We start from the raw sequence: 26900 nt of genomic DNA, 5'->3' as shown, positions 1-26900 counted from the left end.
ATAATTCAAAACAGAGCCGTATTTCCAAGCAAATATTAGTAAGTGAACTCACCTAGATAAATTGTTAGGCTCAACTTCGAAAAGAATTACATTTCCTCCTGATGTATTACTCTAATAGCTCTTTCGAATATAAGGCATTTTAGAAAGGAGGTTAGTATTCTTCTGTTGCTCATAATGATTTCTCCATGAGCTCGTGAAGCATTTTGAGAAATTGAGGTCAGCTATTATCACACTCAGCAATGTTAAAGGTAACTAAGTCTTAAACGCTATTTAAGCAAGGGTTAAAGATAAATGCTTTTAAGCAAAGGTCATGCGCATAGCCTTAATTAAAGCCAGGTGCTTTTGTCTGCCATCATGAGGTCATCGTATAAAGAATAAATTGATAGAGGGTAATGCAAAGCATTATGGAGTTTCTAAGGAGAATTGAAAATTCAGTAATTGATACTCGCTTTTCTAAGAGTTTCTACTTCATAATAGTGGCAGATGGAACGTTGGTATAATAAACGATCAATGGATAAAAAGACAAGTTGCAATGCTACGTCTGGCGTGAAAATGTCAGTGATGTCACTTTGCAGACATTGATTAATCAAACTGGTGCCCATACGCTGAGAACTTTTAATCTACATCACGATACGACATGCATTTTTCTACGAGTATCTTTCTCAAATAACAAACTGCATTTGCTTGAAGTCTTTAATAATGGAAATGTTCATAGCTAACGAATTTCTATGAATTCCCAAATGATCGCCTGAAAGTCATCTAAACTAAAGTTAATTTCATTTCTCTTGACTGAAAAGTCGCTTCATGCTCTTTGTTGATGGACAAAAGGTTTAATAAAAATAAAATATGGAAATGTTTGTAATTTTATCCTGATGGGATATGATACGTTTTTATCGGTGATACTTGAGCTGAATACGAAAATTACCGCTTTTTACCCTGATGGTTTTCCGTATATTTTGTTCGACTTACCCAATATATTTATAAATTAAAACTGTAAAACAAACAGAGATTTGCAAGAGAGAGATTTAAAAAATCTATTTAATTTTGTAAAACAGTGGTGCTGATTAATCCTCAATTGAAAACAATTTATCTACGACATAATGACGCTGTTGAAAAGCATCAAGAAAAGTTAGATTAGGTAAGTGGAATAACGTAAGCACACAAAGGCTCTCTGGAAACAAGAAAGGAGACCTTCGTTGAGGACTTCCTGATCAAGAAATGAATTTAACACTATATTACAAACGCCTTTTATTTTATTCATAAGCGCAATTAAGATCATATGCTCATGGACAGCAATAGTAGCCCTACCTCTGCGAAAAGACTCTTCCACAGATAAATACGTAAAATCTCACTATAGATCAACACTGGCATTCGCAAAAAATCTTCATTAATGGTTTTACTTTGTATTTTTCATTTTTCCTTGCTTTTATTATTGCTCATCTGGATAAGTACCATCGCCCCTCTTAATTTGTAAAAGCAATTTAGAATCCCCCCTGCATATATTATTAGTTTAAGTTAATTAAATAGCTTCATTTTAAGGTAATAATTTGTTTACTTTTAGTTTTAATTAAGAAATACCTTAATTTAATGAAAACTAAAAATAAACAAATTAAAAATTTTTTTGAAGTTTCGGAGAAAATTTTCTAAGTGGGACAAAATTTGAGATTAAATAATGAAAAACCTAGCCTCTTTCTCCTTATTCACTGAATTTTTCTTCGATGCATAAATACAAATACATCACAGTTCGGTTCACATTTCATGATATTTTGATTCTGATAAAATTTGTGGCTCTGGAGAGAAATCAATAGAAATTATCTTCATCACGGATTGAAGATGCTCATCTGTCAATCGGTTTCTTTTCTTATTAATTTTCAACTGTGAAAAAACGTCGTTCACATATAAATGTATGTCCGAACAAAGCGAATTTTCTTAGTGCAAAAAATTCGTAACTGAGCTTATTTATTTTTTGATAAATACAAATAAAAGCTAATCAAATCTGTATCTTCAGGTCTTTGAACATGATTTATATTACACCGTAAATCAATTAGTTCAATTTATAGATTCTATGGTGCGTTATCCATGTTGTTTAAAATGATAATAAAACTATAAAGTCGGACTTCAAATAAATAAAATTTTGAAATCTCTCAAACATCATATTTGCAACAAATACATATTAGAAATTTATTCGCGCGCCGCACAAAATTGATTCGAGGGATGTATGCGAACCGCCAGTTTGCGACCACTACTTTATGGTATTAAATTAAACATACAGACAATTGACAACAAATATTATTTAAAGCACTGTTTCTAAAAGTGAACTGTATAAATGGACATTATAGATTTGCTAAGAGATGTTAATTTAATAATGTAAATGTTTCACCATACATATGTGTGTGTGTGTGCTCGACGCGACAGTGATAATATAAGGACTGATATTTCAATTTTTGACATCAGAAACGTGTCTATAATCATTTTTCGAATTTTGGGGGTGGTTAGAAAATTTTACTTATTTTGTCAATTGAATCATAAAAAATAAAATGCATTTTAACGTCTTTTATTAAGCAAAATTATAAGCTTTATTTCTTCTTTTCCACATAAACTAATTTAGATCCTACAAATGAACCTGGCGAATTCTCGCGCAGGCGTGAAGTAATACCAGTACAGAAGAAGGGTGAAAATAACCCTTTATTATTTCCAACTACGAATAAAAAGGCACGTACTTCGTGCTTTACAATAACACCGACAACGTGCGGTGGAACTTAAACGTTATACCATAATTCAAGTCTAAATAGAATAGTGCTGGATTACTGCGTTCAGTTACGGCTAGCTTAGGTTGGCTCAACAAACCTAACAAGCGTGACAATTATTCGAAATGGCTAAGGGGCGTATTAGCGTAACAGCAATATCAGAAACGAAACGTGCGCTGGCTAGCGAAAAGACGCTCTGAATAAACTCCAAGATTCAAATGTTTAAATACTCACTTCACTTAACTTTAAATTTACATGCTGGCGAGGAAATGCAAGGGGGAATTGAGGAGTTCAAGAAATATAACAAAAATTTGAATAATGGGTTAAGTAACTATGGAAAGCTCTACAAAATAAAGAAAAGCAAGGGAAAAAATAATACGTATTGTAGCTTAGAGTCATGCTCGACTGTAACTACCACAGTATATCAGTAAAAATATTAAAGGCGTTATTATCTTGGATAAAAATATCACACTGCATATCATCATTATAATCTACTTGTTTACAAATCACTTTTTAAATTAAATTTCGAGAATGCTATTTGGCGGGCCAGATTGCTTTCTCGTGGGCCGTAAACTGAACAAACCTATTTAGAAGTTAATAGCTTTATAAACGGATGGTAGATTAGTTTAATTATTGGCTCTCAGTTACTTAAAATGATTAATTTACAAGAAGCAGTTCGTGATTTTCGGTAAGCATTAAGCAGCAGTTAAAGGAGGATGTTATTTGTTAGATGAGAGGGTACAGATAAAAATGAAAGACACAGAGCGCTTTAACTGAATTCCAACAAATGACAGCACAATCATAGCACTGTTATTTGCGTTACTTCAAGTAGCTGCTAATACATATGCCGCTAAAATGTGGGATAGTGTTGAATGTTCAGTGTCTGGAACACTTCCAAAAATTTTAGGAGTTTATTATCAACTTTCGGAGATACAGCAAGCAGTTATTTATAGATTTTTTAAAGTTTACTAAAGGATTCTTAGGAAGAGTTCTCTGACTCTGACCAAAAATTCTAAAGACATATTTTAAAACTATCAGTCAGGTTTTGTTCAGCACATGGGCTAAAATATTTAAGCGAGTCTTGAATCTGGTCACTGTGCATTGAACTTGACTTAGTTAATGTTTGGGGAATAATTATAATACTTCTCATCGCAAAACCTATGACATGCAGATATGCAGACATTTTAAACAATAATTATAAATTGTCTTCGGTTTTAAGAAAATAAAACTGGTTCTTCCAACACATAAATAAGCTCCCACCCCTTAGTAAAAATCCAAGAATAAATAATACATTATTTACATACTTTTCATTCAGTTTAATTTACGAAGTGCAAGAATAACTAACTAGCATATTTCTTTGTGAAAATAAATTATGCAATGCCTGCTTACTCCTTGAAGAATTAATCTTTGTGCAACTGCAAGAAAAAATTACATTTGCTCAAGCTCACTTACGTACGCTTTGTACGAACACTTTTTGTTCAAATGTGGGAACAACTTACGTATAAAGCAATGCATGCTTTCGTTAATGATGAAACACGATTTGAACGAGGTATGTTTGTTTCGATTGATATTACAATTAGTGAAAATCTCGCAACACTGCGCAGACAATATGTGGAAGTGAAGATATCCCCATCTTTCTAAACGGAAGAAATGAATTCGAAGGCCTTGCTTGAGGCGTTGAAACGTCAGTATAAGATGAAAAGGCAGATTGGTTTCTAGAAAATCATCTTAAACGTCGGAAACTTAGGCTAACAAAAAGTGCTTTCCTAAACAAGTTACGCAGAAGTCTATACTCACACAAGAATATTTGATGGATCAGTTACTACAATGGAAAATAATCTATCAAAATAGGTGTTAAAAAATAAAGGAGATTTGCTTTACAATAGAGAAAATTAAAAAATAATTGTAAGTTAATTTGCTACCCTGCAGTCATTTTTAAACAGCGAAACTAGGAAAAAGCAATTGCAGTCATTCGAATTAGTAAGCATATTCTTAAGCCTGAAAAGTAATTAAAATGCAGAACATTCCCCGAGAGAAGCTACAGGACTACAGTAGCGAGAGAAGCTACAGTTGCAATGGTAAACATTCGGCTAAACTAAATAAAAGCTTTTACACAACTTAGCTTGATAACTAAACACCGTGTAAGGCATATTTTAATTTTATAACAGTTATTTTAATTCAGTTCACCTTGTAGAGAAATTAGGTATACTTTTGAAAGCAGGAAAGATAAAAAATTAGCAACGCCTGCGCCGGGAATCGAACCACGGACCTCTGAAATACCGGCTCAGTGTGCTGACCACTTACACCACGAAGGCACGTTAGGAAGGCGGGAGAAATACCTTACATACTCCCCCTTTTAAAGGGCGACTGGGGTTTTTAGGGGACCCAATCGCCAAATCCTGGGTGTGGAGAGTCATCATCCACAACCCTTTTAGTTCGGGCGCCACTGTAGAGACATTAGGATTTTTTTTTTTTTTTTTTTGGAAGCAAGCAAGGTGGCTCCCTTCCCCTCTCTCTCTAACACTTGGCAAAAAACCACAACTTAAATACTTGGGCATTAGCAAGTACAATATGCATAAACAACTTAAAGCATTTAATTCTGGCCGGAAGTGGAAAATAAGAAAAGATGGTAAAGTTTTAATATAAAATAAACGTTAGTGAAACTTAAGATACATACAACCTTTCTGTCCTTTCATAGCTTCAGCTTACAACTCCCTACCAGAATGAGTTTTTAGTGTAGCGTTAAATTGCAAATGAGAAGGAGAATAGCATTTAAGTAAAATTCAACTGACTTCGACAGGGAGAATTGGGATTCCTGAGTAGCGCACGTTTGCCTTTGTGCTCCTTAAGCTGTTACTACGCTCGGCCTATTGCATGCATTTTGATAGTTCACTGGCTAATTTAATATTACCGGCCAACTAATTTAGAATTGTGTTAACTTCGGCTAAATATCTTTAGTGAGTCATTAGTTAGTTCGTATTTCTTACATTTTGAGTTTAAGCCCGAGTGGAGGCTCTGCTGCACGTTCTGAGAAAGGGGCTGACTATTAATCTTATTTTGAGTGAGATAAAGGGTAATTAACCCCTCCTGAGTTTACGTTTCTGTTCTTGGACTTAAGCGATTATTCGCTTAGCAGTTCACTAAGTACCTCGACACTTAATTTAACAGTATAAATATGAGGAACTCTATACCGTACACATTTCTTTTAATATAAGATTAATCAACAAAACATTTTAAAAACTTGTATCGTCAAAAATTCTATGCAGTTGCATATACGCTTTAGTGATTACGCAATTTTGTACTAAAGTAATTCTTGTATGCTCATAAAATTTTAAGAAACCTACATAATTTGATTAAGGAAGCAGATGTCATCTTAAGCATTTCACAAAAAAAGCATGTGCTCGTCAAACCTAATTAAAAAATGCGTCATCTTGAACTTTTGGCGGAAAGACTTTATAATTCATTCTAGTAAGGAGTTATACAACTTAATGTAGCACTTACAAAAAGAGCTGACACTTCTGCCGCCAAAATAGTTGTTGCAAAATGTTAAGTCGAATTTGCCGCAAAATCCAAATAATGAGTTTTTAATTTTTTCAGTTAATACAGGACTTAAGCTGCATATGGCTGACAAAACATAATACAACTCTTTCTAATCTAAAGATTTAATGCTACCTGAAACTTAAAATTTAAATCTAACAGTTATACAAACAGTTTAAGAAATGCACGGCTAAATATTTATTGAAAGTTTGATCGTAGACAAATGCTACCGATTTACGAAATAAATCATTCACATAAAATCACAGGAATTATTACTGTGATAATTTTGATTACATGATAACTTTCAGTAAAAACAGAAGAAAAGTAATTTTTATGTATGGATTTTACGAAGACAGTTCCATTAGTAAGTTGTCTAAAGATTCTTTTTGAAAACAATCTCGTGAGTAGAATGCAAAATTGGTCCCGAAAAAAGTGTAAAAAAAAAAAAAAAAAAATCAATGGAAAACATTTTTCCATTGATTTTTTAAGGGGTTCATTGATTTTTTAAGAGGGCATATATAAAACTTAATTGCCGAATATTTTTACTAAAAGGCAACCAGAATTATTATAATCTGAAAGCCTACTTCAATTTATTAGTTTCTTATCATCTATGGCCAACTATTTAAAATGTATTTAATCATGCAATCTTTGTGGAACAAGTTGTTTATTTCTCTGAACTTATTCTGAAATAAAAAGTTACAAACAGTACACAAACACATAAGCACGGTAAAGTTAAAGATCTCTAAGTTTCACTTTTCGTTTAAGGAAAGTAAATGACACGTTATAAAGACTGTTTAGGAGATTATGAGTAGATTTTTGCAGAACACATGTTAAGTTCTCAGATGATACCACTCATAAAGTACTGATATTTAAGATGCTTCAAACTAGTTTTAAAGCTGAAATTATATTCAAATAACTTAACAGGCCGCTACACCAACTGTTAAGAAGGGGAAAATCAGAATTACTTTTTCAGAAACATAATCAATGTCGAAGTAAAACTTTCTGAAACGTGTCCTTAAATTTTCATATAAGAAGAGTTGAAAGGATTAAGTATAGGCGACACATGTGACAATTGGCAGAGAGTCATCATTATTTTAAGTTTTCGCTATATTTGATAGATACAGAGTGCCAGAAGCATAGGCTCACTGCACGTTCATCAAGAATGGAACGTTGTTAAATACGTTGCGAAAACATTACAGTTACTTCCCGCATGATCATCCAATAAACATAAGTTTTTGCATATTTTCACATGGCAAATCGCATTGATAAAATTAAAAATAAACCTTTTTCATATTACTTTAATAACTTTAATTTCTATGACTTAAAAGTAATAAAAATTATTTAATTACAAATAAATTCACAAATAAATTAAGTTACAGAGCATTTAAAGTATTTCATATTGAATTAAAAGTAGTCGAAGTATTAAAAGCTACAGAGTTTAAAACAATGAATCTGTTTAAATAATAAAAACAGGCTCTAGAAAAAATTTATAAATTTATTTATTTTTCAATTTCCTTTGTTTTCTTTATTATTATTAGCTTTTTTTTGTAGTGTAACTATTGTTGGAATAATTTTATAACAATTCTCCCAATATTCTACCGCGAAAATAATTTGTAACTCTTGGGGAATAAATTGGAAAGTTTTTAAAGCTGAGTGTCAGGACAAAGCTTCTCGTCCCAATTTAGACATTATTTTCTTTCATATAGTTCGAAATTCGCAATACTTGCGTGTTCTGCTTAATCATTAATCATTTACAGATCTGTTACATATCTGCTAAAACATAATTCGCATTATTAGTGAAATTCTAATTAATTAAAAACTTAGAACAGTTCTTGTAAGAGATTTAAAATATCAAAATTTTCACTTTCTGTTTATTCCTTTCTTAAACATACCACAAGGCTACCTTACCACCTTCTTCATACAACCTATACCATACCTTCTGCATACCACAAGGCTTATTCTAAATTTTCAGCAAGACTGAAATAAAAATTAGAGTTGTAATAAATATGTCAAAATTTCTCAATTCTGCAAAACTTTATTATCTATAGCCTTATTAAGGTAAGAAGATTTGTAACACACTACATCAAATGACAAAATTCACTTGAAATCATGACGACAATACCAGCAATAAAGAAGATATATCTTTTGCATGGGGTACAAGAAGGGGCGGACGTAATAACAGGATAATCGAATAAATAATCAACTAAAATTTTACTGATCGTTAAATTTCTTCATCAAATAATGAGATTTTTCATCAGTTTGACGAAAATACTTCTTTTGCAACTTCTCAAGAAACAATTTTTTTCCAATCTAATATAAAATACACGGACTGAAAATTTGAGAAGATGAGTGTCGTGTAAAGCCTTATAAGGTACTTTCCTTCTTTCTGCATGCCTCTGTAATGTAACGGTAGCATACTCAGCGCGTACTCGAGAGGTCCAGGTTCGAGTTTGGATGAGGGCATTACTCATTTTTAACGTCTCCCGTATCTTACTGACTGACTCTACAGTGGCGCCCAAACTAAAAAAGGTGGTTGATGATGAGTCTTCACCACCAGGGTTTGGCGACTGGGTTCCCTAGTCTCCAGACGACCTTTAAAAGGGGAAGCATATAAAATATTTTCTACCTCCTTTCTGCACGCCTTCGTGGTGAAACGGTAGCACATTTGGCTCGTATTCGAGAGGTCCAGGTTCGAGTCCCGGTGAGGACATTGATAAATTTTTAAGGTCTCCCGTATCAAAAATACTTAATGATTCTACAACCTTGCCTCTAACGGTGTTTAAATGAATACTTCCAGTCTTCTCCGTTTCATTAAATAAACAAGGAAATTACAGCATTCAGAATTCAAATCCTGCAATGCTTTACACAGAAACGAGATGAAATCCGGTCTCGATTAGAAACTCAGTTAAACGAAAAGCTTCAAAAAGGTTTTGCAAAAACAAAGTATACGAATGGAAGAAAAAAAAAAAAAAAAAAAGACTTTTCGAAGTTAATGAAACTTCAAGCTTTCCAAATGCCTTCGTTGTTATATCTGTGTAGTTGAAAAGGAAACTGAGGTTGGAAATTGAAGATAATTTGCGTTTATTATGGTGGAATCGATGCCAGCTCATCAGACGCTTAAACTGCCTGGCACCCCTCCCAAGAAAAGCATTGTACATACCTGCACATTCGTGCTATACAGGTATTTCCGCGACCCCGTTTACCCGGGAAAAGAAATTTTTTTATTGTTTTTAATGCACAATATTTGTTTCAATTCCCGAACAATTCCTGGATTTTTTTTTAACTTGGTAATAAGAAACCATTTGCTAGCCCTACTGATATGACGCCCCACAGATATGAGTTTGCGTGAAGTTGAGATAAAACCCGAATTTGGCAGATTTACTTTAATATAAAGGTGACAATTATGTTCATTCTGATTTGACTTCTAGACCCCTACTATTACTAAAATAATGAAGAGCTGATTGAATTTTCTGCGAAAATATTGATCTGACTTTCGATGATGCAGAAACAATACTCTCTGCCTGCTCATTGCAAACAGTAAATGATAGTAATGAACAGTCGTGTAGCCAATGAGTCCGACGAAGTTAAAAGACAAATTAGAAATGGCGATTTAATCAAAGATAACATGTTGACAATCTTTTCTCCCAGAGCTATTACTTAGATAAGTTTTGAAATAATAACTTTTAGTTATCTGAGACATAAAAGAAGAAAGAACTCCCAACATTATGCGCGTAATAGATTGCACAAGTATACATTTAGGAAAATAGCTTTTAGTTATTTGAGACAGAGACGAATAAAAAGCTTCTGTTCCGGAAAACCCTTTCTGATGTATCCGTTCAAGCAAAAAGAGAATTTTCTGTGATCATAGTATTCATAACAAAACTGAGAACTACTGCTAATAATAAAAGTATTGACATTTTGATTCGTATAAAGAATTATCATAGAAAATGCATAATAATTTATTTTGAACGTAAATTTTGAAATTTTATGAAATTGATTTTTATGAAATTTTCTCTTTTAAAAAAATCGCTTAATTTTGCATTATTTCTTCAATAGTTTCGCTTAACAGCAAATATTGAAATATAATTTTCTATTCTTTTCGTTGGTTATAAAATGTCCCATTTTTAATTATGCAAACATAAACACTGAAAAATTCTAAATTTATACGTTTCTAAACTTCTTCTGCCAGGAATAAAAACATTTTTTCAGGGAAATTTGCTGGAAATCCTCGAAAGAAGAAAAAAAATGCATATTTAAAAAAGCCCACTATAATATATGTAATTTCTCAGTTCAGCTAACAGCAGAGTAACGGAGTTGGGTCAGTGCCTAAATTGAATAAACTCGTGAGTTTGAAATCGTAGTTAAATAAAAATGAATAGTAGAAAAATTTGTAAAACAAATACAGATGCATTTGTATTTTGTAAAACAAATAGAGATGCATTTTGCAAACGAGTTTGTATTATTAAGTTATATATGCAATGCTCGGCTCGAATCAATTTTCATTTTCGTTTTAAAATTTCCTTAATGTTTACGATAGCTTTTTTAGAAAACAACACAAAACATCAAAAATCTAGAAAATTTTTCAATGCCTTTATTTGTCTTATTTCTATAGATGTATTTTTAATATAAATTTTTATTAGGAAATGTTTACTAATTAAAACTTTTAATCGAATCTCACTTATATACAAGATTTATTAGGAATCAAGGTGAATGTTTAAAAAAATAGTTCAAGAGTTGTTATATATGCTCAGCATCACAAAAAGATATAATAATTAAAGGGGAGAAGCTATTACCAGTAAAATACATAAAAATAAGTGCCTTCGTAGAGCGCTTTCAGCATTAATAAATTATTTCTATCTATCTACAGAGACTAAAAACCAGTTTAGTTGTCGTCGTGTTCACGAAACACACACTTGCTATTTCGTTTCATTTCGAAGTCCTGATGAAACTACCAGCCCGCAAGGTTTTTATCTACGCACTATTTTATGGGGAAAATAATCAGACGGAAAAAAGGGGGACCTCCAGTTGGTCTTTCATTACTAAACTATCACTTTACGTCATCATTTCAAAGAAATTTAATTATTTTCATAAAGGTTCAGGTATTTTCGAGAAAGGTTCAATTAATAATTCTCCCCATTTCAAAAACGTGCCTCAGTTAAAAAAATAGCTGTATTCTCTTTCAATAAGAACCACGTGCTGATATCTTCCAAACTGTGAATGATCTATGATATGAATGAATTCTACAATAAGTCCTTATACTGTCTAACGACGAGTTCGCATTCTGGGAGAATAGGAGATATGCCGTCATTCGTCTGATAGCACATAAAATACTGCTACAAAGAAAACTCTTGGTTTAAAGATGGATTATGTTCCGAATGAAGCTCTTTCTATACAAATAAAAACGACATAGTATGTATGTGAGACCAAGAAGCGTTAAGTACTGTCTACTTCCATCCCAGAAGTCTCTTTGTGTTATGAATTGCTTAGAACTTACGTAGTTCTTTACAGGAGATATATAATATGAGTAGTAACTGCCTCACAAATAGCTCAAGGATTTCTTGGGCGCTTTGCTTTATTGCGTCAAAGGTAATCAGACTCTACCATCTAAGCAATAACATTAATTTAATTTTCGTTTAAGCTATTTAGGGGCTTATGTTCTCCTTTTACAAATATTACTGAACGTTATAACTGATTTTTGAAAGGTTTTCTTATAATAAGGTACCTCATCTCCCATTTCATTTAATTCCATAAATAATCTCATTTCTGTATCAAATTTCATATTTATAACTCAGCGCAAATATAGTTTTCAAGAACATTAGGTAACGTACTGAAAATCTTACAATCAATCGCTGAATTTTAAAAAGGTAAACTACGCGTTTTAAAATTACCCCTCAAAGTAAAAAATTGCATTATTTTGTATTTAAATCTTGCAATTTAAAGAAATATTTTGCATTTAAATCTTTGACGTGAAATTTTTTCCTTTAAGTCTGTTCTTTTGCATTTAAATTCCGCCATCAAGAATAACTCTGACATTCCCCTATTTTCTTTAAGACAAATTTCAAGCCTTTCTCTGCTCGTTTTTAGTGCTCAATTTCAAATCGATTTATTTTAGTGAACAGCCAAGCTTAACTACCAAACATTTCATGTTACCTGTATAGTTTTGTAATACAGTAATAATAATATTTTTGTATGCTTGTAATATAGTGATATATCACAATACATATACCATAATTTTGTAATATAAAGATATATCACAGTCATCGTTTCGCATATGACCCATTCTCAAACACAAAAACGAACAGAACTTTTGATGTAATAGTTGGAAAGAAATGAACAAGAGAACAGACTCATTAAAGAAAGGTTTATGAAATATTATTAGCTTTATAATAGCCAAGATGTTATTAGTTTTGGCATTTTCAGCAATTTCCCATTATTAACTTTGCTAAAAAATCATAAAATTTCAGCACTCGGAAACTGCCATTTCTTTACTGACTTCTCGCATTTAAAGTCATTACCAAATTGTAAAAAATTATTCAAATTGATGATGAGGTCTGAATTTAATCAAAAAATCTGGAAGATGATTTAATTACTTCTCTTGACGTTTTCTGATCACTTGTTTTAGAGTAGTATTATAAGAATCGGTGTTTACAAGAAAAAGCTTTTTAACACCCAAAAATTATGTTTTGAAACAGGAGCTTAAAGTATGCACCTGCAACAACCGATTCAATTAGAGAAGTTTTACATAGTGAAACTCAAGTCCCAGCAACTTACTAGGTATGGATCCTCTAACACTAATGAGGATTATCATGTTTTCCGTTTTTTAGTCACACTTTTTTCCTTGATGTTGATAAGTGCATAGTAATGTCATAACACAGTCGTATCTTGAAACTGAAAAAACATTATGCCTGATAATTTTCATTTCATATCAGGTGAACGTTAAGTGACGAGACTTATAGGTGGTACTTTACATACTTTTCGCATCCGTACTATATTACAGAGCTTTTTTCAACAAATAGTAATTTTTTAATAAAATTTTATTTTTAGAAATCATTATTCTTACAGGAAAATACAAATTTTGTACTTAAATGATTTCATTAACATTTCGGAAGATTCAAAGCTTAATTTTTGTAAATAAAAAAATACGAAAGGACTAGTGTAGTTCACATCTAAATTTATTTTAAAAATTATGAAAGTTAAAATAAATATTAAAATAATTAAGATCAATGAAGTAAAAAAAGAAAATACAGTAATAGTAAATCCTGTAACATAGCACGGAGGAAATTAAAATATAGAGTGGGGCAAATAAAAGTAGCCCAGAAAACAGAATAACTCTATTCTCTGGAACACTTTTATTTGCCCACCCTGTATATCTGAATATCATTTTATTTAATATGACTAGAGTATAAATTTTTGACTGAATATTTTAGGATAAAATATATTTTAAAATTCATAAATTAAATTCAAATTTATCAACTTTTAAAATAAAAACTGCAGAATACGGTTTCTTGATATTGCAGAAATCAGGAGTTTTTCACTTACATTTGAAACGACTTACAGAAAAATTACATTTTCTGTCAGAAAAAAAGAAGTAAAATTCAAAGCCAGCTGTCGTGTGCTCTGGCTGCAACTGAACGTTAGAAAGATTAACAGTTGTATCATTAACATATTACATACGTGTATCTGACGAGCTAAAATTTTTTTAAGGGGTATAACAAAGGAATTTCTGAATACTTTATTATAAACAATAAGACGTCAAAATTAAATCTTACATCATCACACTGTACAACAATATAAATATCTGATATCCTTATATAATAATAAAATCGAAGAAAATATTTTCTGTTCACTAAAAAAGATAATAATTAATACACGCAAAAAGAATTTGTACACTATAACAATGATTAAAGGAAAGTTAATTTTCAAGAAATTTATTCATCAATAAATCACTGCTTCAAAATGTAAAGCTCAGTTTTCACTTGGCTTTAAAACTTTTGTTCGAGGCTTATAATCTTGTTTGATATTCATATAGAATATAACTTATTTTACGGGGATAAAACAGCATTGCGTAAACACGGTAATGATTTTACATTTATGATACAGCCTTTTAAAAATTAGTTTCCATTCCACTGCTTTCTTGTACATTCTCTGACTCACTACATGTATATTACTACTCCAGGGTAAGTACGAGAAATATAGGTTCCATGATTAGCACTGTTTTAAGGGAGTGAAGAGCCTGTCAAAAAGAAATAGAAGACTTTATAATCAAAATCGTGCAAGATATTTCTTTTTATTATCTAAGCAATGTTTGTAAAAGCACTGCTTTTTTTAAGCAATACCATATTTATTATTCGGTTCATTTGGAATGTGAGATTGTATCCCAGGTCCTTTTAACGAGTTATGCTGTCCTTTTTCTTCACTTTCAATTAATGTTTAAAAAAAAAAAAAAAGAATTTTTTTTTATTATTATTCAAGTACAGACCTTATGCATGATGATATGCATGACGATGCCTTCCTGTTTATAATATAACAAAAGTTTATAATAACTGTTTATAATAAAATTAAAGCTTCATTCTAGCATTCGAGAATAAATTAAATTACTATTTTTAAACAAAGAATTAATATAACAGGTCCAGTATGTGATGAAATGAACAATGTCAACGTAGCCTCAAATTATTAATTTCCTTTACAGGGTCATATGCTATTCTGATTTTTATCACTTGCAAAGCCAATTTACAACTTTTATATTCTTGTTTATACGAAATGCGGTAGTAGCTTGTAAAGATGAAATTTAGTTTAGTGAGAAAAATTTTTGCTTTGAAATAGCTAGGCCTACGCGCTTCTATTTGGAGAGTTTGGCACGCTTTCATCAAGCTAAGATAGAGGAAAATGTTGTTAGTCGATGCGATGAAAGACTGATTTATAGCCGAAGGCAGACAAAACAGAATGCGAAAGGTCGGTACTTATTTTTCCTTTAGATGCATTTAGCCGCACATTCCAAAACTCGTCTATCTGAAAAATCTGATGCAGTTATTCCTTCCCTAAGTCAGAACGAACTGTTAACCCGCAAATAATAAAAACAGAATATAATGAACCACGAGTACATTTCTTCCTGCTACCCTAAGTTTTCGGAAGGATTTTTTATAAATGCATCATGGTGCAATTAAGTAATAGTGATTCTAACTGTTATCTAATTTGACATTTTCTATTCGATTTATTCCACATATGCTATTTGTCACAATACCGTAATTATTTTTTAATTAATTTAACATTAATACCGTAACTATTTAAAAGTCAGTATAGCGTAGTCTGCACAATTCTGTTAGTTACCTTTTAAGGAGAAAGGTTTCAGTTAATCAGACATGCCTCGCTAAAAAGGTTAAAAGTTCTTAGATAAAACATACAGAAAGACCTTTATGCGCTATAAGCACAAAAACTCTAATATTTCACGCGCAAAGAATTTTATTTAGTAAAAGACTACCAAAAATTTAGTCAAGGATATAAATACATCTTATAAAATGGAGCTTTGATTTGAATTTGCGTTAACGAATAGTGAACATTAGTAGCTTTTTTAATAACATCAAAACTATACGTAAGTAACAATAAAAAGAAAATATTTTACGTTCCGAAATGTTTCTTCAAAAAATATTGATCAACGGATTAAAGGCCCACCAGCTGCCAAGCGGTAAAGTTGCTGAACACTGGTACTTCCGACCTAGGCTCGATTCCAGGCGAACGGGCTGCCTGCGTGGGCGATTCCATGGGTAACTTGTATACGAGCGTGTATAACCCCCCCATGTGTAACGTGTATACGAACCAGTTCCCCTTAGAAAGTTCTCCGCGAAGGTATCCCAACCCTTAGGCAGGTAGTCCTAGTTGTGTTTTGCCGCAGTCTTAATGAACCAAGCCAATCAACGGATCAAAAACAAAGGCTTATAGTTCCCACTGATTCATTTTATGATTTGGGTGTTAATATGAAAGAAATAGCTTTTGGCCAATTTTCCTGCTGCTTTGGTACCAGCTGAGGATGTCCGTTCCCTACTTCTGGTACTGTGTTTTCATCTAGGTCACGTGAGCGAAACGGAGACGAATCAGGTGAATTCCTTGTCTCGCTTTCCCTATTAATTCCTTATCTCATTAATTTATACTCCTTATCCTATTAATTGTAACTCCTTATCTCATTTTTTCTTCCCCTTTGGTCATGATTTTATTTCTAGCAATTCTTTTCCGCTAATATTATACATTTTTGAAGCCTTAGAACTAACATAATATATAATTTTACTGGTATGTATATATGTAATAAAAAAAAGGAAAAGACGGAACACTGTTGATGCGTAATAGCTATGTAGATCGTAGATCCATATTCAAGAAGAGGAATTCTGATTGCGTAGTATGCTAATACGTTGACTTCGTAATATCTAAAAAACTTGACAGTCGAGGCAGTTTTAATTCCATTTTTATTTGCAATTGACATTTGTGGTCACAACCATTTGGCACTCTAGTCGTGCCTATTCACAGAGCATTTACATATTTGATATTATTGCGATAGCAAGCAAGACAGCACAATTACATCCTAGCAGTGTAGAGTGCGAAGCTGAAGTGCATAGGTACCCTTTATGGAAGCACACGAAGAGAAAAGTTTTGGTTTGAATTAAAAAGTTTCAGTTCCCAATTATTACGTCATCAACGCTACGCAGGCAATGCAAAATCGAATACTCTAGAAATGACGCAATCCATAGAGAAGTTATTACGATTTTTAGAACAGAGAGGGAGGAAGAATTGAAGTTTTACCGTTAGTTTAAATTATAATTTCGATTAACATATTTTTATCTTACACACATACATATATATACAATATACACCTCTAAAATAATACAAGTACCAATTTTATTACTGTACATCCGTGATCATAAGAGCCCTTACCTGGTTTTTATTTTCTGAACCATTGCTCGTAGACATACACTTTCATTTACGGAAATATTTTTAATAAGACATAGATTCAGGTTTTCGTACTTTTAAGTTAAAAAACTAATTTGTAGAAAATACGGAATCTAACTTTTTATACGTTCCGTCGGTCCCTCTACTTATGGTTAGAAAAATGTTATTGCGAAAAATGTAACGCAAAAAGTTTGACTCTCGAACGACAAAAATTAAACCACATATTTAATTTCAAAATCTGTAAATTTTGGCGTCACCTTGCCCTAAGGGGTCAGTTAAATAAATTAGAATAATTCGAGGTTTATCCCTCCCTTAAATGTAGTTCAATGATATCCTTTTGTGATTTACTAGCGTGTAATTATCTTTAATTTATCTTATTACAATTGGTATGAAAAAGGAATTTTTACACAAATAACTTATAAGTTTTGACTTATTAAGTTTATTCTAATCTAAATATCGTACAAAAAATTCACTTAAGTTAGAAGTACTTTTAATTTTTATATTTAATATATGCAAATAAGGTTACGAGTTGGTAATGTAACAAGACCGAAGCCTGTAAAATTCTCTTGTTTAAAAGAAATAAGATCTCTTGTTTAAGAGAAATTATATTGATCAATACTTTTCACGATAATATGTACAGAAATGCTCAACATTTCCTCAGTTAACACCAGAAATCTTTTTTATGCACTGACATTTTATTTTTAGTTAAGATGCAATCATTTCGCTTTTCAATTTTAGTACGGCTCCGGAATATGATGGCCATTCTTTAAAACTAAGTACTTTAGTCAGGTTTTTGTCGTACGGGACATATTGTATGGTAATATTGTGTTTTTACAATAAGCATAGCATTTTTCCTAAATATGAACATAAGGACTGCGGAAACGTATAAAGAGTTAGATTTCTTATTTGATATAAAATTAATCTTTTTAAATTAAAAAACACGAAACATTAATCTTTGCGCCATTTATAATATTTTTGTAACTGGAAATATATGTTTACGGTCAACAGTTGCGAAAATAAAGGCACTGTAATATTTTGGATATTATCAACGATAAATAACAGAATATTCTAGTAATATGATTCCGTTACCCAAAAAGCAAGGAATTATTTTTGAAGCAATGTAAATCAAAAGATACATATGCGATTTCTTGTTTTGTGTTTGCTTATATTTATCACACAATTTGAACTGAAAATGAGTCACCCTGAAACACTTGACTTATCTTTCTTTACGGCAATAATTTTTAATGAATTTATTTATGTTAATATAAACATAGACTAGATAGTTGTTTTAAACCATCATGGTAGAAATCAATCGTCTGATATTAAAAGTGATAAAAGTGTATTGCACCACTTTGAAGATATTGCGCTCTCTTCGTCCTTCGGAAAGAAACAGTGAGAGTGGCATTTTTCTATTTATAGTCATAAGATTAATCGCTGTCAAAGCAAATCAACAATTAAAAACTTTTAAATGAAGATTCTACAAAAGGAAACTTAGCTTTGATGCGGTTTCCTTAAATGATGTAGATGAAGCTTCACAAACGCCATTTTAAAATAAAAGTTACAAAAAAGCTGTTTGTATGTGACTTACAGACTAAAACTTCGATGGATACGTAAAAATATGAAAAGACAAATGAATACATTTAGGAATATATATGCTTCAGTATTACACATACAAGCCATGATAAGTTTATTACGTTCAGCTTATAAGGTATTTCTCCAGCCTTTTTAGCATGCCTTCGTGATGTAGTGGTCAGCACGCTTGACGCGTATTCGAGAGGTCCGTGGTTCGAGTCCCAGCAAAGGCATTTCTCATTTTTCATCTCTCCTGCTTCCAAAAAATACCTAATGTCTCTACAAGCTAATAAATTGATAATTTTATTACGTTTATTACTTTCAGCAATACAAAACTACTAAGAAAAAATTCAGAAAATGATACGTATTTAATAGACAAAGTTCATGTATTGTTTGGCAAATGATTCATTTAAGAACAATAAGCTCATAATCTTGAGAAAGGAAGTGTATACGGTATTTTCTCCCTCCTTTCCGCATGCATTCGTGGTGTAACTGGAAGCACACTCGATGCGTATTCGGAAGGTCCGGAGTTCGAATCCCAACGAGGGCAATGCACATTTTCCACGTTTCAGCATCGCTATGAACTAATGACTCCACAAGTCGATTCTTTATAAAGTGACGGCAAGCTTACGCAGTTGAAAATTCTGAAGTCCGAGCATGAGGCACAGCAAAATATGAATTGACCCATCACAAAATAGAATATAACAACCAGCGATTTTCTAGCTAGCAAACTTCATGGGGCAGTTTCTCTTTTCGCGAAACGGTTGCGTTAACTATGGTTTATCTTAATCCAATGGACGGACACAAGCTCGTTAAGTATTCATCGGAAATGGCAATTTATCGCCATTTAGGCCGCCATCGGTCATTTAGGCCGTCTCTTCAGCGTTGCCTGAGGTTTACCACAGAAGGCGACAAATATTACACCCGCTGTATAGGTGAACAGACAACTGCAAATATATATCCTTTGCCTATGATTTAAATCTGGTCTGATGATACAGAAGCCGGTTCTGTTCGCCTCACAAAAGAGGGTGGCACAGTGTGGAAACTGAGGGGACAGTTGACCCTATGCAGGTGTCAAGAAGGATAAAAATTTGGGCCACTAATTTTTAAATCATAGCCTAAAAAAACATTTTTCGGGAGGGGTGAAAAGGGGATACTCGAGTAATTACGGTACTTCCTTTATGTCGGTATACGGATTACAAAAATGCTTACGATATTATATAACTATACATATTGCACACAATGTTATAAAACTATGTATTATAATAATTTCTACTACATTTTAAAACGTATAATATGCGTAAAACATTCCTAGTAATAAAATTCCTAGAAACAGACCATTCAGTCCATGACGAATTTGATCAAGTTTAATGAAACTTCTAAAATACTAATAGCCAAAACGTGGAGAACTTTTTAAAGAAAACTAACTCACATTCATGTTACAATTGGAGAAAATCACGAAAACATCCGTGCAGGTAACGCGTACGCTGGGATTCAAACCCAGGTCAAACAACCGGTGTTCAGGGGTCTTATGAATTCTGTCGTTGGTGATGAGGAAAACAAGGAAAATACAGTGTACATAATTTAATTTAATTTTTATTTTAAACTTCATTTATAAAGTGTACATCTACGATGGAAAAACAAAGTTCTATGCAGTTGTCGAAATTAATAAAAAACAGTAAATATATACAGGATTTTTTTTCTCTTTAAATTTAAGTAGCACTAGTCTAAAGTCAGTTTAAGCGAAAACATAGCATATTTAGAATTAACTATTTATTTACTAAACAGCGATGAAAAGTCAGCTAATGCAAATAAACACGCTTTAAGTATTTATGTAATTAAACGAAGTCGTGGACGGTAGGGAAAGACTACCGACCAAGTAACCTACAGTTTAAGCTCTAAAAGCATCGTAATATCAGTTCTCGTTATTTAAAGAATTTCACAACAAAATGAGGAAGTGATTTTTTTAAGCTTTTGTAAAAATGAGGTAGCAGATCCCCCCCTCCCCGAATAAGTTTTTGAAAATATCTGAACTTGTGAGTTTCCTAGAATAAAAAATCTTCTCGACATAGTAAATGACTGCGTTTATTTTGATTTGCATAAATGCAGATCTGTAGCTTCAGTTATAAGGTTAGCTAAAACTAACAGTGAATGTCAAACAAAGCGATAACTGCTTTGTATCGGGATAAGGAATTATAATTATTCAATTATTTACTTCTTATGTTTGATATAAAATTTTCCAGTCGAAGAAAATATCAATTACCCAATTTAAATAAATAGCGATTATTATGTTATTTGCATATTATTTCTCGCTTAACATATTTTAAACTTCAACAGCGAGAAGAGAAGGAAAGCCTACCAAATGAATGACCCGCGAATTAAGAGAAAGAGGGAGAAGTGTTTTGAAACAAAACTAATCATCTTGTTAAGACAATTAAGGCTTTTGCAGCAGAAAACGTGATCAACTACGCCATCGTCAGGGTTCAAACCCCGAATCTTCCACTTTCTAGCTTGACGTGCTAGCAGTTTTTTTTTTTTTTTTTTTTTTTTTTTTTCCCCTCCAAGGGAACATATACGAACAGTATATTACTAAGAGAACACACACTTACATCAAGAGATCACATATGAAGGAATGCATTAATTGCTTATATCATCTTAACTTTAAGAGCGGTTGGAGCTCTTAAAGTTACAAAGTCGACCAAATCCAGTCAATCCTTGAGACAAAGTCGACCAAATCCAGGCGATGACGAGCTATCGTCGAATACATTTTAGTTCAAATGGAAATTTAATTCGAGTGGCTTTTCTAACTTAGGAAGTGTGAAAAATCAATTATACCTTTACCCAGATTCGAATAAAAGGATATTCCACTTTGCTAACTGTACTAGAAAACCACTTACTCCACCTTAGCACGCAAGGGAAAACGCGATCATTTCCCTACTTAGAAAGAGATTGGGGAAAGACTTGAGAACACACTTCAACAACGCTTCCATCTTTTCGGAATTCAACTGTCAAGATATGCTATATAATCACGCGCCAATTTACGGCTGTAGTTCAACAGAACTGGTAACATTGCGCTTCGCGCGATAAACCTGTAATAACTCAGTATTGGTATTGGTTGGTAGACATCAGTGGCGTAGCTAGGATGGGGCAAAGGGGTACATCTATCCCCGGGGGCAGCATCTAGGGGGCGCCAAACTGATGTTACAAATTTTTTTAATGAAATGTTTTCCATTCCTGGCACAAAGAAAGAGGCGAAAATCTTCACTTTTTCCCGGGCGCTGAAAACCTTAGCTACGGCTCTGGTAGACATGAGACCAAAATCAGGTGATACCGAGTTATCATTCACCACAGTTTAGTTCCGGCCAATGTAGGGCGAATGTAGTAATGATTAGCTTTCTCAGATGCAGGAAACGCGAAAATTTTTAGTTCGGGCGTGGAGAAAAACTTGAGAAGTCACCGAGATTCGAATCCCGGATCTTCCAATTTGCTAGCTGGGTGTGCTAACTACGTAAATTGCAAAAGCACCGCATGGGGAAATGCGAATTTTACACCATCTTTACAAAACTTTCCTCTATTATTATCATTCATGCTACAGTTCAGTTTCCTTTTATGAAAAGAACTGCATGTGCGAAATAAGAGGAAATTATTTTTGAAATGCAATAAAATCAGATCAGGGGCGTAGCTAGTTTTCAGCGCCCGGGGACAACTGAAGAATTTGCGCCCCTTTCTGTGCGCCAAAAAATGGAAAATATTTCATTAAAAAATTTTAAAAATTCGTATCATCAATTTGGCGCCCCTTGGATGCTGCGCCCGGGGACAGATGTCCCCCTCTTGCCCCACCCTAGCTACGCCACTGAATCAGATTGCTGTAAAGTTCCTCCCCCCTAACAATCGGGTTAGCCAGGAGAACTTTTTTTTTTTTTTTTTTTTTTTTTTTTTTTTAGACATAGAGAAGCTGATAGTTGACTCTCCGGAAGAATACACAGATGCATTCTGAACTTTTCATTTATTTTATATAAAAGGATAAACCGCAGACATATACATAATTCTACCAAACAGATTTTAATAACACGACCGTAAAATATGATTACAGCTGGAAATGTATTATGCTTTTTGAAGTACAATACGGTCTGCCTGATTTAGAATATAATACTAATTTTTCAATTCATAAAGCAGGTGCTTGGAAATTCTACATTTCAAGGAAGTTAGCCAATTAAATGAAAAATTACTTATGTGCCAGCAATTCATTTTAGATTTAACAGACAAATCTGAAAATTCACTAAACTGGCTCTTATAAAAGTGTTCATAAATTATTTCAAATTCTTCAGCAATCACCACAATCTCAGTTTATGAAAGCGATTTCGTACTTCTTTGAAATATCAATTTGGCATCCATAGATTTGTCCATTTATGAACAGGAATTTGTGTTGGTGTTTTTTTTTATAGAAACAAAATTTCTTTCCCTCCAAATTTGTATTATTTTCTTTTTAAGTTTTTACACTTTACATACATTAGTTATTGCTTATTGATTACTTCTATACAATTCCAGTGTTTAAACATTTTTAGGACGACTTCGGGGCTGTTTGATTAATGTTTAAAGTGTAAAGAGTATTTTTTTTTAAATCTACGATTTGATAGCCTTTGTTCCTGGACCAAAGGCAAAATAGGGGTATCAGGGGACTTCGCAGGAATATTTTGAAAATGTGCATTGAGCAATACCTGTATCACCCTTCCTTTTTATCAGGGAATGCAGTGGTACTTCTGTAAGTATGACTTGTTGCTTTGCCTTGATGAAGTTTCACTCTGAAAGAAAGTGGGGTACAGAAATGAAATTTTACCTGTTAATATCGAGCTTAAAACTTTCTCTTCGTAGTATGTTGAGTTGATTTTAACATTTTGTTTTTATATTTCTCTTATTTTTAATTTTCCATTGTACGAAAACGCTGCAACAATCATAAACCCTTACCGAAACTTTCTTTGCATTAACGAAAGCAGGTTTGTAAATTTTTTTCTTAGATAAACCTATGCTTCATCAAAAGCACAACGTATTTCCATTTATTTCATGCTAAATAATTTTCCTAATGGGCTCTGCAAATTGTTTTCCGCTGAGCCATATGGTTCGACAAAACGCTGGTTAACATTATAAGTTGTAAATATTTGTTTATTATTTTATTTATTGTCGATGCAGATGTATTTAAAGTCTTTGCACCTGATTCCCGCCTCGGTGGATTTTCCATTGTTAACAGCGATTTAACCTCAGAAACAGTACGTACCCTTTTCGGATATTCGATGGGTGTCTTCTACCCATGTAGAAGTAATGATTGACGGTTTTTCCCCTTCCGATTAATAATGCTGCTTATTTTGCACTTAGAAAATTTGATACCACGCATTTCACAACGTTTTTGAATTATGGAACAGGAGTATTTCTCAACACAAAAACATAGTCTTCAAGTAACAGCTTGTTTATATGCGATATTTTGCAACAGAATAGATTTAAAAGTTGCAGGCGATGATAATAACTGTTGTCAGAAATTTTAATTACAAAACGTTTTCTTTTTCTAAATTCTTTAGTGAGATATAATTCCCCGACGCCTCTGTCAAAACATAGATTGCCATGTTTAGAGAAGGAAATGCATCACCCGAAAATGTTCCTAAACGAGCCCACGGAATGGATTAATTTCTCAGCTTGCTATGAAAATAAGACATCCGACATAAGTCTCTAATCAATGAAACAAATGTTTCTTGAAAAGCTGGGAAATGACGAAGGTCTGCGCCAAATAAATATTGACGCGAGAAATGATGAAACACGGGCTTTCGTGTTCTCAATTAGGATGAATTTTTATTTATGGGTAGTGGCAAGAGATAAACACGACTTTACTACTGTAATTCAGAAACGAAACGAAAGCATGCTATGTAAACTCTGTGGATCTCTCTGCCTTTCTTCATAATTCAGAATCTGAGTAGCTATATGTCGGGAAGATTCCGGGCAACATTTTGGGGAATGAAGATAAACCGCCGCTTAATAATCATACGCCATATAATACCATGATAACAGGTGTTTATGGTGTAACCTGTTGTCTTGGTTCAGACAAGTGATAAAGACAAAATATCGAGGCTAACTCAGTCAATTTGCTCGACAACGCTTCAGCACACATGGTTGCTATTCTGATTTGAAAGATGTTGTTCAGGAATGGTTTGAAGTTTATGCCAAAGCAGATTTTTTCTTCTTCTTTTGATTGGAATCCAACACTTAACGGACCGCTTTGGAACTATGCAAAAAACTCAGAAAGTAACTTTAGACACTTATCTTGTACACTTATCTTACATTTAAAACTTTCTGAAGCCCCTCTTCAAATATGGTATAAAGCAGACATGTCAATGTAAAGTAGTCATGTCGTGGCCCTTGACTCATTTTTATGCGGCCCTCGGTTCACTCCAGAAAATAACAAAAATAATTATAATGTATAAATAAAAACTGGAATTTTAACCATGGCATATTGAAAATAAGATGTTACTTTTCACTTTTATAATATCAAACAGTTACACTATAATTAGTATAAGTATAGAATCGTGTTTCCCGAATGAGGTATATTAGATATTCATTGCGAAAAAAGTTGAAATTTGATAAGTGTGTAATGTTACATTATTAATCGAGTTCCTACCAGTGGTGAATGATCGCTGAACGCTAGAAGTTCGACCCTGATTCAGTTCTCATGAATGGAGCTTAGCCCATATGCAATGTAAATATAAATCAATTTCTCTTAGAAAGTCTTCAAAAAGGACATCCGGTCAGGCCTATAACCTTCGTCTGCTTTACTATCAATACATCCAATCCTTTCCACATCCAATCCTTTCCACAATAAGACATACCCTTGTGTTCTGCAGTAACTAAATACTCGGATTAAAAGTATATCTTTATTAAAATTCAGTTGTAAATCCAATTCGGACACAATGAAATGAAAAATACAAAATGCTGTGAGAGTTCTAAACTGAATGTCCAATCAAATCCCCTTTCTTTTTTTTAATCATTATTCTATAATTATTTCGTAATGCTTCATATATAAACAATAAAATTAAATCTCCTCCCTACACGATGAATTCGAATGAGTTAAAGAAACGACTAGAACATTTCGTCAAAATGTCGATTGAGAGCTACTGATTGGTCGCCAAATTGTTTTGGGTATTTAGCTAGAGAACATTTTCTAAATTAAGACATTTGTGTAAGAAATTCAAATCATAATTTGCGAGTCCCGTAGTGCATAAAACCGTAAACGGGGGGGGGCACATTGAAATTGAAATTATTCCACTGCATCGTCAGTTATCCACAATTAAATCGGAAAACTATCTAATCGCATCAGGAAAATTTTCATCGGAAACAAATGTTCAAAACGATATATATCCGAAAAGAAAAGCGCATGTCCCTCCAATTTTGCGAAAACACTGCACAACTAAATCGGATCATAAAAGAGAAAATCTGTAGTTACCTTATTCAAGTTATTTAAGTATTTTATTTAAGGAAACTACATGAGAGCTACAATCTGCCTAAATAAGCAAGAATATCGGGGCTAAATTTAAAATTTTCGAGTTCCTCGATAGTAAGCACAACGCAAGACGCATCAAACGCAGTTCGGAAGCTTTCTGATAGCAACGTTGTTTTTTAACGATCTTATTAAATAATTCATTTCATGTTATTTTCTTCTGAACGAGAAATAGTTTTTTAGGGAATAACGGAAAAAATGCAAAAATCTTGAAAAAAAAGGAGCATTTTTTTTTTAATTTGTAGATTATTGTAATAAGTTAGGAAGAAAGAAATATGCTGTTAATATAATCTATTAATTACAAATTAATTAGTAATTGATAAATTATATTTACATCATAAAAGCAATTATATTTGCATCCCATCCGCCATACTGTATAAATAATAATTTTGCACGTTTAAATTTTTTATTTTTATTGCATGATTTTGAAACACAAAAGCGAATACAAGAACATGCAGACCCATCTAGTTTCCTTGACGATATACAGGACAGTTTTCTGAAACTTAATGATAAGTTTTCTTCGGAATTTTAACGAAAATTTTGGCCCAAAACTTTTAAATTGTGATAAACCA

The 26900-nt window shown here is 32.7% G+C and overlaps 1 pseudogene across 3 annotated transcripts in view; it reads right to left on the bottom strand.

The window, feature by feature from the left end:
• LOC118197438 (toll-like receptor Tollo pseudogene) overlaps positions 1-26900 on the bottom strand; it is a 156421-nt pseudogene that overhangs the window by 82284 nt on the left and 47237 nt on the right. The window contains exon 3 of one of the 3 annotated variants that reach the window (XR_015038408.1): positions 14237-14517. The exons of the other annotated variants lie outside the window; for them this stretch is intronic. The product of XR_015038408.1 is annotated as a toll-like receptor Tollo pseudogene, transcript variant X3 (transcript). Of the gene's footprint in view, positions 1-14236; positions 14518-26900 lie in introns of those variants that run through there. 3 annotated transcript variants of the gene reach the window in all.

This window comes from Stegodyphus dumicola, chromosome X1, assembly GCF_044657685.1.
Source record: "Stegodyphus dumicola isolate Sdum_Otavi_A_Nest chromosome X1, ASM4465768v1".
Taxonomy (NCBI): Eukaryota; Metazoa; Arthropoda; class Arachnida; order Araneae; family Eresidae; genus Stegodyphus; species Stegodyphus dumicola.
This window is presented reverse-complemented; position numbering and strand designations above follow the sequence as displayed.